The sequence below is a fragment of the Gymnoscopelus microlampas genome (genome assembly GCF_963454915.1).
Source record: "Gymnoscopelus microlampas genome assembly, chromosome: 10".
Taxonomy (NCBI): Eukaryota; Metazoa; Chordata; class Actinopteri; order Myctophiformes; family Myctophidae; genus Gymnoscopelus; species Gymnoscopelus microlampas.
Genome location: NC_139947.1, coordinates 52078870 through 52092148, shown reverse-complemented (window position 1 = coordinate 52092148; position 13279 = coordinate 52078870). Strand labels below are relative to the sequence as shown.

Genomic DNA, 13279 nt, shown 5'->3' with positions numbered 1-13279 from the left:
TATGCAACCTCTCTGAAGCTATTCTGTGGTGGTGGTGGTGGTGGTGAGTAGGGGCTATGTGAGGTGTATGTGTATCCGGGGGTGGAGGTGGGGGTGGGCCCAGGACCACCGGTCATCAAGCTGTGGAAGATCAGGCTGAGGGTCCCGTTGTCCAGGCCTGCAACCTCAGGCCTCAGTAGCAGCTCAGCCTTCTGTTCTGGAGACAGCAGGTGAAGAACCTCCAACTGCAACCCGGAAGACACGGAGAGAAGGAAGGTCAATTCATAGACAGTGTAGGGGAAGTTACTTTTAATTATTACACATGACTTTCAATTAAAAGTAATCATCGTCTTCACTTGGACCACAATAACAAAGGGTGGGTGTAAAAAATGTATCTGTCACCCCCCAGACGTTACGTTTCGCGTCCGGAGGAGCAAGCCGTTAATTCAAACTATACCGTTGACGTTTAATTGTTTTGTTTTAGTTTTTTTTATCCCAAGAGAACAGTCGAATAATGACAGTTACAAAAATATAAGCCTGTATTTGGCCTCCCAAAAGATGCATAACAAAGAGGCATCAAATAGAACAAATAGACCAATTCCAATATTCATTTTGTGAACGTGAACACAGCTTCTGAACCATTCCTTAGCTCCATGGTTACTGAACTAAATATTGGACCCAATCGTCACAAGACACAAAATATGTACAAGATTTTCATACGAAAATGGAACATTCGTGGTAAAATACGAACATTCGTGGTAAAATATATACCATATAAATAAAAGGCCCTGTTACAATGTTGAGCAGAAACAGGAGCACATCTAGCATAAGACTGAACTAGAATTTTCACAATTCAGGGCAATTGCAAAGTGTGGTTGCGCCGACGCAGAGTTCTGGGTTGCGGCCATGGGGGTCCAAGGAATCCATCGTCACATAGTTCACAGTCCAGTCTCCAGTGGTGTTGAAGATCTCAAAATAAATTATTGTTAAAGCAAACTTGCCTTTTTTTTTTTTACCTTATTGTTCTGATCTGAGATATTGAGAGGAGACAATACCCTGTGTATATAGAGTAAATGGCATATCTGCTATTTGCAAACAAGTTGTAAATACTCAGAAGACATTTCACGTTTTCCTTATATTATGATGTCATGTTTTGTGAGTATAAGATTCAGCACCTATTTTCCCCCAGCCTGATAATAGATATTAAATACCTTGTAATGTACTTGGGAATGTCTCACCATATAATACATGTGGAACCATTACGATACATGTCGACCTGGCTAGTAGCTGGGTTGAAGCCATACCATTTTGTATATTGTAAAATAGATACTCCCCAGCATATCAGGCACATCAATGTTACTGAATGGCATCAATACCACAATGAAAAACTATTGTTTAGCCTACATTGTGACAGACTTGTCATCACCAGGCAGGAGTTTTGGTTAAGCTCTAATGTCCATGTAGATTGCTTCACAGTTTTACACACAGTAGAGGGATTGAAGTCCATTTTGTCCAGCAGGCAGAGATTATAGTCTGACAACACTTTCAATTACAAGCTTTGACTCTTGCATGGATCAAACCGTTAAGTGGATAAGTTGGTCAAATAAATTAAAACACCAGATTGTAGAAGGCAAAAATTATTGTCAGTTAAACAAAAAACTTTTGTGTATTATGTTCATATGTGTATGGGCTTAGGTATTAAGAGATGTTACATTTCAAAGTTTCACTTTTTGTTCAGCTTTAGTAGTGAAGAACCCTTCTGATTATGAATAGTAATTCCAAAAAAAAAACAACACACATCTGTATTCATTGTAAATGTTAAATACATGCGACTAAATACATTACCAAACATATAGATTCACTTTTCAACCACATGGTAAAAAGAATAATAAGTAGAGACAAAGCAGAGCAGATATAGTTTAAAGTATTTATTAACACAATTGTATTATTGGTACCTTTACTGTAAGCAACACCATCAATATATTTGGTATAATGTCCTATCAATTATTGTTATTATAGTTGTTGTTATTATGATTATATATGTAATAATAGTATGGTTATATTTTATGATTCTATATATAGGTTAATTATAGTTATTATTGATAATTATACAATTATATAGTATGGTAACTATTACAATGCCTGTAAACAGTTTATTATTGACAGATATATTGTTGATGCTATAATGATTATTATTACTACTATTACTGTTATTATCCAAAATTATATTCTAACTTTTAAGTAAATTCAATATTTTCCAGGGTGAAGCAAAAAACCCGCCTCCTATTTCAGCCAATTTAGGAGTGCACGGGGAAAAAAATTCTTGCACCGACCCATTTGTTAAAAAAGGGGATCAAGCAAGCTCCTGGTAAATATATTAATATATTATTAAACAACATGTAACATTCTGAAAAAATAGGTACAAATTGTAGGGCTGCAACTATATTGATTAAGTTAATTATCTCAAAGTGTATTTTGTAGATATCTAATTTTGTATTTATCAATGAATCAATGTGTAACATTTTCCATAATTATTTTGGGATTACATTTATTAGTTTAATTAGGAAATTAAGTCCTATTTTAATAAGTGTATATTGGCTGTTTGAATAAAATTACATTTTTTGTCAAAATGAATTAAAAAATAATTTAGTCCTAATAAGTGTTACAGTCTTACAGCCCTAAAAACAAATGGTGAGTTAAACATTTACAACATGCACATGTAAATATAAGGTAGTGGGTCATGAAAAGGCAGTATACAATCCAAAATAGTTTGTTATGCATTTGTTAGAATTGATTATTTCATGTGTGAGTTTGTTATTAAATTCAGGGATGGCCAATATTGTGTTATAGAAATTGGGTACTACCGGTTCACGCGCCACAACATAAATGGAATGCAATTATCTTAGAAATATGACAATTATTCACAAAGAACATTCCTGAAAAGTAGAAAAAGGTTAAAGGCAAAAAAACATGTCAGTGCTGGACGGCTTCTGAAAAACAGGGAAACAAGTGTTAGTGTTCTTTTCAAACAAATGCTTCACAATCAATAGTTATGAAAAAAGACAAAACAATGCTACAATATGAATAATACTGTGATTTATGCCTTGATTTCATGGATTTATTATTGTTTTTGTGGCATTCCTAAGACAATAATTTGATGACCGTGTGTACTTCCGGTAGGAGACACAAATAATCTACTTTGTGTCTCCTACCGGATACATTAGCTGGTAGGAGACGGGAATCAAATTATTGGCTTAGGAATGCGACAAAAACAAAAAATAATCCATGGATTCAAGGCTTCATAGGGTGTGCAATTGATAGAAAATAAGTAATTTTTTGGGTGAACTCCTCCTTTAAACACTGGCCCTGGAATGACCCAAAGACACGTAGGCACACAGAAGTGAGCATGTTTGTATGCCAGGTACTTATTAAAGCATACTTTCAAATGGAAACGAATATACTAAATAATACATTGCATCCACGACGTGAAAACACAGCAACTATACCAGTTAACTACACCACTGTACCAGTATGCAAACACAGTCTTACTTAAGTAGGGGTGCGACTGCTATTATACTGCTTCTGGGTGAATACAGTAACTGCCTTTAAAACTAAATTGTGATTTTGAGAGACCAATTTCATCCAATCAGGAGAGAGAACTCATACAGGACACATCCTATACAATCAAGTTGTTGATTATGGTTGGATGAAATTGCCAACACACCCTTAATTTTCTGTTTAAAAAGGACCTGCAGAGACAGGCTGTTCCCTGTTACTAAACAAACACAAAGCAATGATGGCTATCAGCATATAGCTTTCTATAAATTGGACAATAGCAAAGAAACAGTGCCAAGATCCATCTTGAAAACTGTCATATTGTGCTGAAATATTGGCCACATATGGATAACCACACCTCTAATCACCCCCCTATTATCACCTTTCAGTCAGCTGACTCGTCCACGCCTTTATCTCCTCCAGGCTGGATTACTGCAATGCACTACTCATCGGGATCCCTAACAAGAGCCTCCAAAGGCTCCAAAACATCCAAAACAGCGCTGATAGGGTCCTGATGAGAGTGCGAAAATATGACCATATCACACCCACCCTCCGCTCACTTCACTGGCTCCCCATCTCCTTCAGGACCGAATACAAGATTTCCCTTCTCACCCATCAGTGCATTTACGGCAACGCCCCCCCCCCCCCCCCCCCCTACCTCAAAGAACTCCTCACCCCAAAACCTGCCACCCGAAGCCTCCGCTCCAACAACACCAACCTTCTTGTCGTGCCTGACACCAACCTCCGCACCATGGGCGACCGGGCCTTCTGCCACACAGCCCCATGTCTGTGGAATGCCCTCCCAGACCACCTGAGAGCGCCACAGTCCACTGATGCTTTTAAAAATTGACTAAAAACCTACCTTTAAAAAAAGCATTTTTCTAATTTTTCATGGACTTTGTTTGTTTTTCGTATTGAGTTATAATTTCTAAAAGTTGGCCCTTTAGTTTAGCCTGGTTGGGTCTATTGTAATTGTTTTGTTGCCTATGCTGTTTTTATGCTCTGTTTTTAATCTGTAGCACTCTGACATCCGTGAGAATGTAAAGTGCGTTATAAATAAAATGTATTATTATTACTATTATTAGCTGACAACTATAGAAAATGTAAGCAACATATACTTGTCACCTGAATACCAGTGGTTCTCAAACTATTGTAATGTCAAAGAGCTTCCATTTTTTAGCCTATGCATTAAACCACAGACCCCCAAAACCTAGTATTTGACCCCAAGACAATGTCAATAAGCCAACATTAGATAGTTACACACCTTGCAGTAGGCCTGGGATGGTGTGTCTGTCACCTGGGTCCGCAGCAGGAGCTGTAAAAAAAAGAAATACAATATTTTAGACACAAAGCTATGAAAGTACATGCATATCAATAGACAATAGCAGATCTACAAGCTGACAAGTGTCCAACAAGCTGACAAGTGAGCTTGTAAGCCTACAAGCTCACAACATGTTGCATTGTGAGCTTGTAGATCTGCCATTTTCAAATAGCCAAAGTTTAAATGGGGCTGAAGTGGTTAATGTACCCTATGTTTTTTTAAACAATAACCAAAATCTACAAAGTAACTAAAGTTTTCTAACAATTGTAGTGGATTAAAAGTACAATATTTGCCTCTGAGCTGTAGTGGATAGAAGTACAAGTACAGTATTTTTCTATGCAAACTGATACAGTAAAAATCACTGTTTTTGCTGGCAGCAGTGGCACACTATTACACTGTTCATATGGCAGTCAAAGAGTTAAGCTACAGAGTATATATATTGGCAATGCCTCCTTAAAAACGGACAATGGACTGACCACAAGAAAATGTCCATATGCTAACATTAGATAGTTAGATCTAAAAGGTTTTGATTTGCACATGTGTCATGTTATGTTAAACAAACCTTGCAGTAGTGCAGTCTGGGACGGTCCCCTCAGTCCACAGCTGTGTTGGCCAAGATATCAGATCCGGTGTACAGCCACGCCACAGCTGAAAATGTCAAGCAAAAATACTGTATTTTAGACACAAATATATATTTGTCACTATATAAATATAGTGACAATAGCAGATCTACAAGCTCACAAGTTATCTACAAGCTGACAAGTGAGCTTGTCGATCGGCTATTTAAAATAAGGCAACAAGTTTACAGTGAGCTTGTAGATCTGCTATTTTCCAAACATTAAACTCACAGTGAGCTTGTAGATATGGAGAGAAGGAGAGAAGGGGAGAGGAGAGGAGGGGAGGGGATATATATCTGCTATTTTTGAATAGTCAAAGTGTAAAATAATGCTTTTTAGCTCAAATGAAAAAGTGACACAGACGCTTCCTCAGGTCTTAGTGGGTTAATGCAAGGCAGTTGAAGAGCCACATACATACATACATACAGCCACATATACAATGGCCTCACGACACTGGGTTTCTGTGGTTAGCTGGTTTTCCTCACAGACGGGAGCTCTGTCGCCAGCATTTGGACCACCTGTAACAGTGCAGAAACCACATATACTGCAGCAATACTTTCCAGTGATATGCATTTACTATAAGGATCCATCTTCACAGTTGCTAGACAGTGGACTGGGGGAAACATGACATGTTGCACTGGTTCTTCCTGTGTGTGTGTGTGTGTGTGTGTGTGTGTGTGTGTGTGTGTGTGTGTGTGTGTGTGTGTGTGTGTGTGTGTGTGTGTGTGAACATGTGACTTCCCCCTTAAATTCTAACTACAATCAAAATCACACACCCGTCAGCGGCTGAAGATTTCTGCTCTTTTTTTGTCCCTCTGATGCTTCTTTTTGAAGTGATTTCACTCGCCATGCCAGAAACCCACTCCCATCTACTGGATTGTAATACTGTGCCTAAAACACAAGAAGAAAAGAGGGGGGAAAAGTGTTATTTGGTTTTAATGAGCATGTGTAAATGTGCGTTAGACCGGTGTTTTATGTACTTACATAGCCCAAATTTCCCTGGGGATCGGCCAGGTATGGGAATAAGGCAGTGATGCCCTTTGCATAGTCCTCTTTAACACGCCTTGAAGGACTCGTCCTACAGTACACACACACACACACACACACACACACACACACACACACACACACACACACACACACACACACACACACACACACACACACACACAGACACACACACACACACACACACACACGTATGAGATCCAAACAAAAGTATTGCTGTGCCGCTGCCTTCTGCAAAAAGGAGGATTTTGGCCTGCACCAAGTACAACCAAAATTGTGTATTGGGTGCATAATTTTTAGATGACAACATACCCATGTTCACTTGCCATGTGTAGAACCAATATCTTCACCATGTCGCGTCTTCTGGTATCCGTTAGGCTTTTTGTCCGAGCATACTCGGTAAGGATCCTCTCTCCACCAGGTCTGTCCTTCAGAATTTTTTCAACCATCTAAGTGGAAGTAAAAAAAGGGAGGGGAAACACAGGGATAGACAGTAATATTTTAAAGCACTGGTCCTACAGGCCACTACATTTGGTGGCCAAGTATATTTAAGGTGACAAAAATGTAAACCATGACCGCCCCCCCCCAAAAAGCAACGCTTACCTGAGCGAGACGAGTCAGGTCAGCTCTGTTTCTTGGAGCAGGACTGATGGTGTCATCCGAGTCCCCGTCATTGTCTGCACCAGAGCTGAGAAAGGAGCTGCTGTTGCTGGCAATGGAATTGCTTGCAGAGGGGCTCACTGAATCTAGCAATAATGTTGACATAACAAGTGTGATTAGCAAGAGAGGAATGTTTGTGGCAAGTGTAATGTAAAAAGCGCACATTAGATACGGAAGGATCCACACACCAACAAAGTTCTTCCTCAGACACTTTCTCTCTTTTACTTACATTGGGCGTATAGAAACAAAGATCATTTCAAAAGTACAAAAATATACCTGTGTGACATTTTAGGTTAGCCAGGACTGTATGGATGAGGCTATAAGGCTCCATGTTGATAAGCAACAGAACTCACCTTCAGGATTTGGGTCTTGGGGTGAACAAATCTCCAACACACCAAGGTCTGGTTTCTTTATAAAAAACTGAAACGCCTCCTCGTCAACTTCAGTGTTCAAGTCAGCATAGACTTTTAAGTCTGAGGTACTAGGAATTTCAAATTTCTTGGCAACTGAAGACAAAACAAGATTGCACAAGCTTATTGATAAATCTGTTGTGCAATTGATTTAATTTGTATTAATGTGTCATAAAAATGGATTAAAATAGCCACAGAAAATTCAATCATATGAGGAAGATTGACAGCCCTACTGAAGACATTGAATCACTCTATCCTAAATAAAATGGATTGTGCCTTGTACTGTACACCCAGCATGTTGTTGCATATGACAGTGGTTCTCAATTTTTCATGTCAAGGACCCCCCAAATTGACAATTAGCCCACAGACCCCCATTTGAAAAGATATGCCAGGGACCCCCATAACAAGAAGACTGTTACGGCTCTAGCAGTGATTCTCAACCATTTTGATATCAAGGACCCCCATTTAATGGCATGTCTATCTCTGGGACTTCGTCTCCAGTACATGTCCTCTTCATAACGCCTGGAAAGTTTCAGCAGTTTGGGGAAGAAAAAAAAAACAGTGACCTGGGAGTTCAGCAGATTAGACATGGAGAATGTCCACTGATGAACCACTTAAACCCTATATGCTTAGTCGACTGGGATCACCCAGCGGTCTATACTTGGTTCCCTCCCGTTTTCCCCTCTACATCAAATCTCCGTGGAAAATACATCTGCACTATTTTCGGCAGATGTTTTCCCCAGAATGGAGACGCAAGTTAAAAAAACTAAAAAACATCAGCTGGTCATCAAAGACCTCATCGTACCTCATTTCCATTCTCCAGCGCTCCTCTTCCTCTCTCCTCCTCCAGAACTCTTCTTTCTGCATCTGCTTCCTCATCTTCTCCTCCTGAATCTTACGGGCACGGATGCTAGGCTTCACCTCCACCTGAAGGTCAGGGTTCACCTTTTTCTAAAAGACCAGGTGAAGAGTGTTAAGATATTGTGCAGTAGGCAATATAGGCACATATACATACATATCTTGTCACATCTTGCACCCATGTTTTGTTTGTTTTCATTTATTGTTTTGGCACTGTTTTCTGTACGTCACAACGGCAGCCGGCCACTGGAGGTACGGCTATATAAGTGAACGTCATCACGCCGGGACAGGAGGAGGAAGTGTTTGAAGAGCGTGGCGGCTCGGGTGTTTGGAGTTGCGGGTTGGGAGTTAGTAACGTTCGGTATACAGTACATACGGAGGCCACCTCTCACTTACGGATTTAGAAGATAAGCGACGGATGGATAGCGCTGTCCTACTGTGCCTTGTAGTTTCTAAAGGAAGTGAGAAGAGTGGAGCTTCGCGTACGAGAAGGAGTTACTGACGGTCCCACCGTAGTGATGTCCCGTGTCGGTGTGGTACAGAGACTAATACATATATAAAGAGCACAAAAACCCTACGGGGAAGAAAAAGAAGAAATCCGTAAATACCATAAAAAGAACGTGGGTTATTATCCCCGCACCTGAACAGTGAAAGATCCAGCATCTCGCTTCGGCTGTGAGGGCCAACGCCAGAGCTGGCCGTAGCCAGTAGGTGAGTGGAGCTGGGGGGTTGTTGACGTGGGGGGAACAGTGCCATATTGTTTTAGTTTGCCATCTACACACACGACCACACGCACATACACACACCTTTTAGGTCAGGGTAGCTCCTATCTATGGTGTTTAGCGAGCCGGTAGGAATAGCCCGTGACAAATGGGGGCTCGTCTTTACTGAACCGTTTATTTGGGTAATTTGTTTGTTGTATAATTAGTAGCCGAGGAGTTAAGCAGTAAAAGTAAACATGGGTGATGAATTTACGCCCGAGACGTTTTTAGAAAAGATTCGCAGGCTTAGCGAGTGGTATGAGCTAAAAAAAGAGGATTTGCGCCGAGTGGCCGAGCATTTAGAAGTGGCATTAACGCCTGAGATGAAGAAAGGAGAAATGGTGGAGATCTTGGTGCAACGGGTGGGGGGAGAGCCGCTTGATAACGCCACTCGACAGCATTTGTCATCAGTGGAGTTACAACGAGTAACGCTTGAGCAAGTGAGAGTCAAGGAAAGGGGGGAAACGGAGCGGGAGCTTGCTCGTATTGCACTAGAAAAAGAAAAACTGAGAATCCAATTGGAAATTAAGAAATTGGAGCACGGGGTGGGTAAAAGTGAGAAACCATTTGAGGTGGGGCGTAATATATGCCTCGTGCCCAAGTTTTGTGAGAAAGAAGTTTATTTTTTTTGTCATTTGAAAAAGTGGCAAACAGTTTAAAGTGGCCTTCACAATATTGGTCGGTGCTAGCACAAAGTGCATTGACAGGAAGAGCTCAAGAGGTGTATGCAGCTCTAGATGAAGAAAAGTCGGCTGACTATCAGATAGTAAAAAAATTAGTATTGGGTGCTTATGAATTGGTACCTGAATCCTATCGCCAGAGATTTCGGGGCTTGCAGAGGAAAGTGGGGGAGTCCCATTTGGAATTTGCCAGACAGAAGGAAATTGCATTTGATAGGTGGTTTCGGGCCCGAAATGTGAATCAGGATTATAGTCAACTTAGGCAGCTTATCCTAACAGAGGAGTTTAAAAATAGCATTGCCCCAGGAATAAAAACTCATTTGGAAGATCATAAAGTGGAAGATTTACAAAAGGCAGCCATGTTGGCAGATGAGTATGAATTATCGCACAGGACAAACTTTGGTAGTAGTAAAAATACTAGTTATCACGAAGTACAGGAGGATTTTGGAGTATCAAATAACAGAGAATCCAGGGTAGGGATGAAGGTGAGGAATGACAGGCCATGGGTACCCTCAGCAATGCCATCTGGGCCAACATGTCATTACTGTCGTAAAAAGGGACATATAAAGGCAGAATGTTGGAAATTGCAAAATGATGTGGGAAGAGAAGGTGGAGTAAAACCAGTGGGGGTGGTGTCGATGGGCCCTGAGTCAGAGGAGAGGAGAGAAAAGGAGAGAACCCTGGAGATGTACAAAGAGTTTATTTCAGAAGGATCAGTCATGGTCGATGGGAAAGAGAGTCCTGTTGTAGTGTTGCGAGACACGGGAGCTAGTCAATCTCTGTTAGTAGAAAATGTTGGGGAGAATGATAGAACATTTCTAAAGACGTATGCTCTCATTAAGGGGGTTGGAGGGGAGTTCATATCTGTTCCGATTCACCAAATAACATTAAGGTCTAAGGTGGTGAGTGGGCTGGTGTCCGTGGGGCTGGTCACCAGTTTGCCGGTACCAGGGGTGAATTTTATTTTGGGTAATGACCTAGCCGGGGACAAGGTATATGCAGACCCTGAGATTACTGCCACTCCAGCTTTGTCAAGGGAGACTGAGGGGTTACAAGACGAATTCCCAGGAATATTTCCCGCTTGTGTAGTGACGCGAGCACAGGCTCGATTGGAGAGTGAGGCAAAAAGGGAAGACGAGGTAGGCGAGGCTCAGACTCCTCAGAGTAGTTTGGCCAATGTTTTTTTTTCAAATGTCGAGGGCTCGATTAAGACATTTACTCATAATGATTTGGTGAGTGCCCAGCAGGAGGACCCAGATATTGTGAAACTGTGTGAGAGTGCGATACCACAGGAGGAAATGGGGAACGAAGCAGAGGGATTTTATTTGAACAATGAGGTACTTATGAGGAAATGGAGGTCTAGGGAGTGTCCTGCTAACCAGGAGTGGAAGGTAGTGTATCAGGTGGTGCTCCCACCCTGTTATCGAGAGGACATTCTTAAAATTGGCTCATGAGGTTCCAACAGCAGGGCATTTAGGAATAAGGAAAACGCAAGCCAAAGTTCAACAGCATTTTTATTGGCCAAAAATGCATAAGGATATAGTCCATTTTTGTAAATCATGTCATGCCTGTCAGGTGGGGGGAAAACCAAACCAGGTTATTCCCAGGGCACCACTGATTCCGATACCTGCTTTTGAGGAGCCTTTTACTCGGGTGTTGATAGACTGTGTAGGGCCCCTGCCTAAAACGAAAAGGGGGCATCAGTATTTGCTCACAATAATGGATGTGGCTACGAGGTATCCGGAGGGAATTCCCCTGAGAGATATCAAGGCAAAGACAGTGTTAGATGCACTAATAAAGTTTTTCACACAGTATGGGCTGGCCAGAGAGGTGCAATCGGATCAAGGATCCAATTTTATGTCTGGAGTGTTTCAAGAAGTAATGTACCAACTAGGTATAAAACAGTTGAAATCATCCATATATCACCCACAGTCTCAGGGGGCCCTTGAGAGGCATCATCAGACGTTGAAAACAATGATTAGAACGTACTGTGTGGAGGACCCAGGTGACTGGGACAGAGGGATCCCCTTTCTGCTATTTGCAGCCAGGGATGCAGTGAATGAGTCAACAGGCTTTAGTCCGTTTGAACTGGTTTTTGGACATGAAGTAAGGGGACCGTTAAAGTTGGTGAAGGAGAAGTTTCTGGGGCAGGAGACAGAGGTGAACATCTTAGATTATGTAGCAGAGTTTAAGGCCAGACTGAGAGCAGCCTGTGGAATTGCTAGAGAACATTTGAAGGGGGCCCAAGAGAAAATGAAGGCTACGTATGACCAAAACGTGCAGGCGCGTAGTTTCAAGGTGGGAGACAGTGTGTTGGTACTGTTGCCTATTAGGGGAGACCCCCTACATGCTCGTTTTAGTGGACCCTATCTGATTGGGGAGAAGATAAATGATGTTAATTATGTCATTAATACCTCGGATAGGCGTAAGAAGAAAAGATTGTGTCACATAAATATGTTGAAGTTGTATCATGGTCGGGGGGAGAGGCCAGTAGTAGCTATTAACATAGAAAAGAGTGAGACAGAAGAAGATAGTGGGGCAGAGAGTTTGGAGCCAGTGGGAATACGCTTGGTAAATAGTGAGGTGATGGCCAAGTGGGGTCAGGTGGTGGAACATCTAGAGCCAGAGCAGGGGGTTGAGGTGCATGCTCTGATCCAAAAGTTTCCTGCTGTGTTTACAGATACTCCGGGGTTAACCTCTGGGCTTAAACATGATATAGAGGTAGGGGATGCGTTGCCTATCAAACAGCATCCCTATAGGTTAAACCCAGGGAAAATGGCTGCAGTTAGGGAAGAAATAAAGTACATGCTAGAGCATGATATTATTGAACCTAGCAGTAGTGATTGGAGCTCTCCTATTGTACTCGTTCCTAAATCAGATGGGAGTATCAGGATGTGTGTGGATTTTCGCAAAGTGAATGCAGTGAGTAAAGCGGATTCATATCCTATTCCCCGGATTGAAGACTGCATTGATAGGATAGGGTCAGCTAAGTATGTGTCGAAATTCGACTTGTTGAAAGGGTATTGGCAGGTGCCTTTGTCGGAACGTGCAAAGGAGATTTCAGCATTTGTGACTCCAGATGGCCTTTATCAATTTAGGGTTCTTCCGTTTGGCTTGAGAAATGCACCAGCATGTTTTCAGCGCCTGATGAGCCAAGTCACCAGAGGGTTGATGAACTGTGTGACCTACATTGATGACGTGGTGTTGTACCATGACACTTGGGAAGAACATGTAGCTCAGATAGAAGAATTCTTTGCACGGCTGGCCGAGGCAAAACTAGTGGTTAATTTAGCAAAAAGTGAGATCGGCAAGGCCCAAGTGACATATTTGGGGCATGTAGTAGGACGTGGCCAGGTCCGCCCTCGTGCTGCTAAAGTACAGGCAATTACTGATCTTCCAGTACCTCAGACAAAGAAACAGTTGATGAGGG

General features: G+C 41.7%; 1 long non-coding RNA gene across 1 annotated transcript; it reads right to left on the bottom strand.

Moving 5' to 3' along the window:
- Positions 1 to 6274: 6274 nt before the first annotated feature.
- Positions 6275 to 6871, bottom strand: LOC311053115. The gene is made up of 3 exons (XR_014601613.1): positions 6793 to 6871; positions 6457 to 6550; positions 6275 to 6363 (listed from the first exon to the last, which is right to left on the bottom strand). It is a non-coding gene; the product is annotated as an uncharacterized lncRNA (long non-coding RNA).
- Positions 6872 to 13279: the final 6408 nt, after the last annotated feature.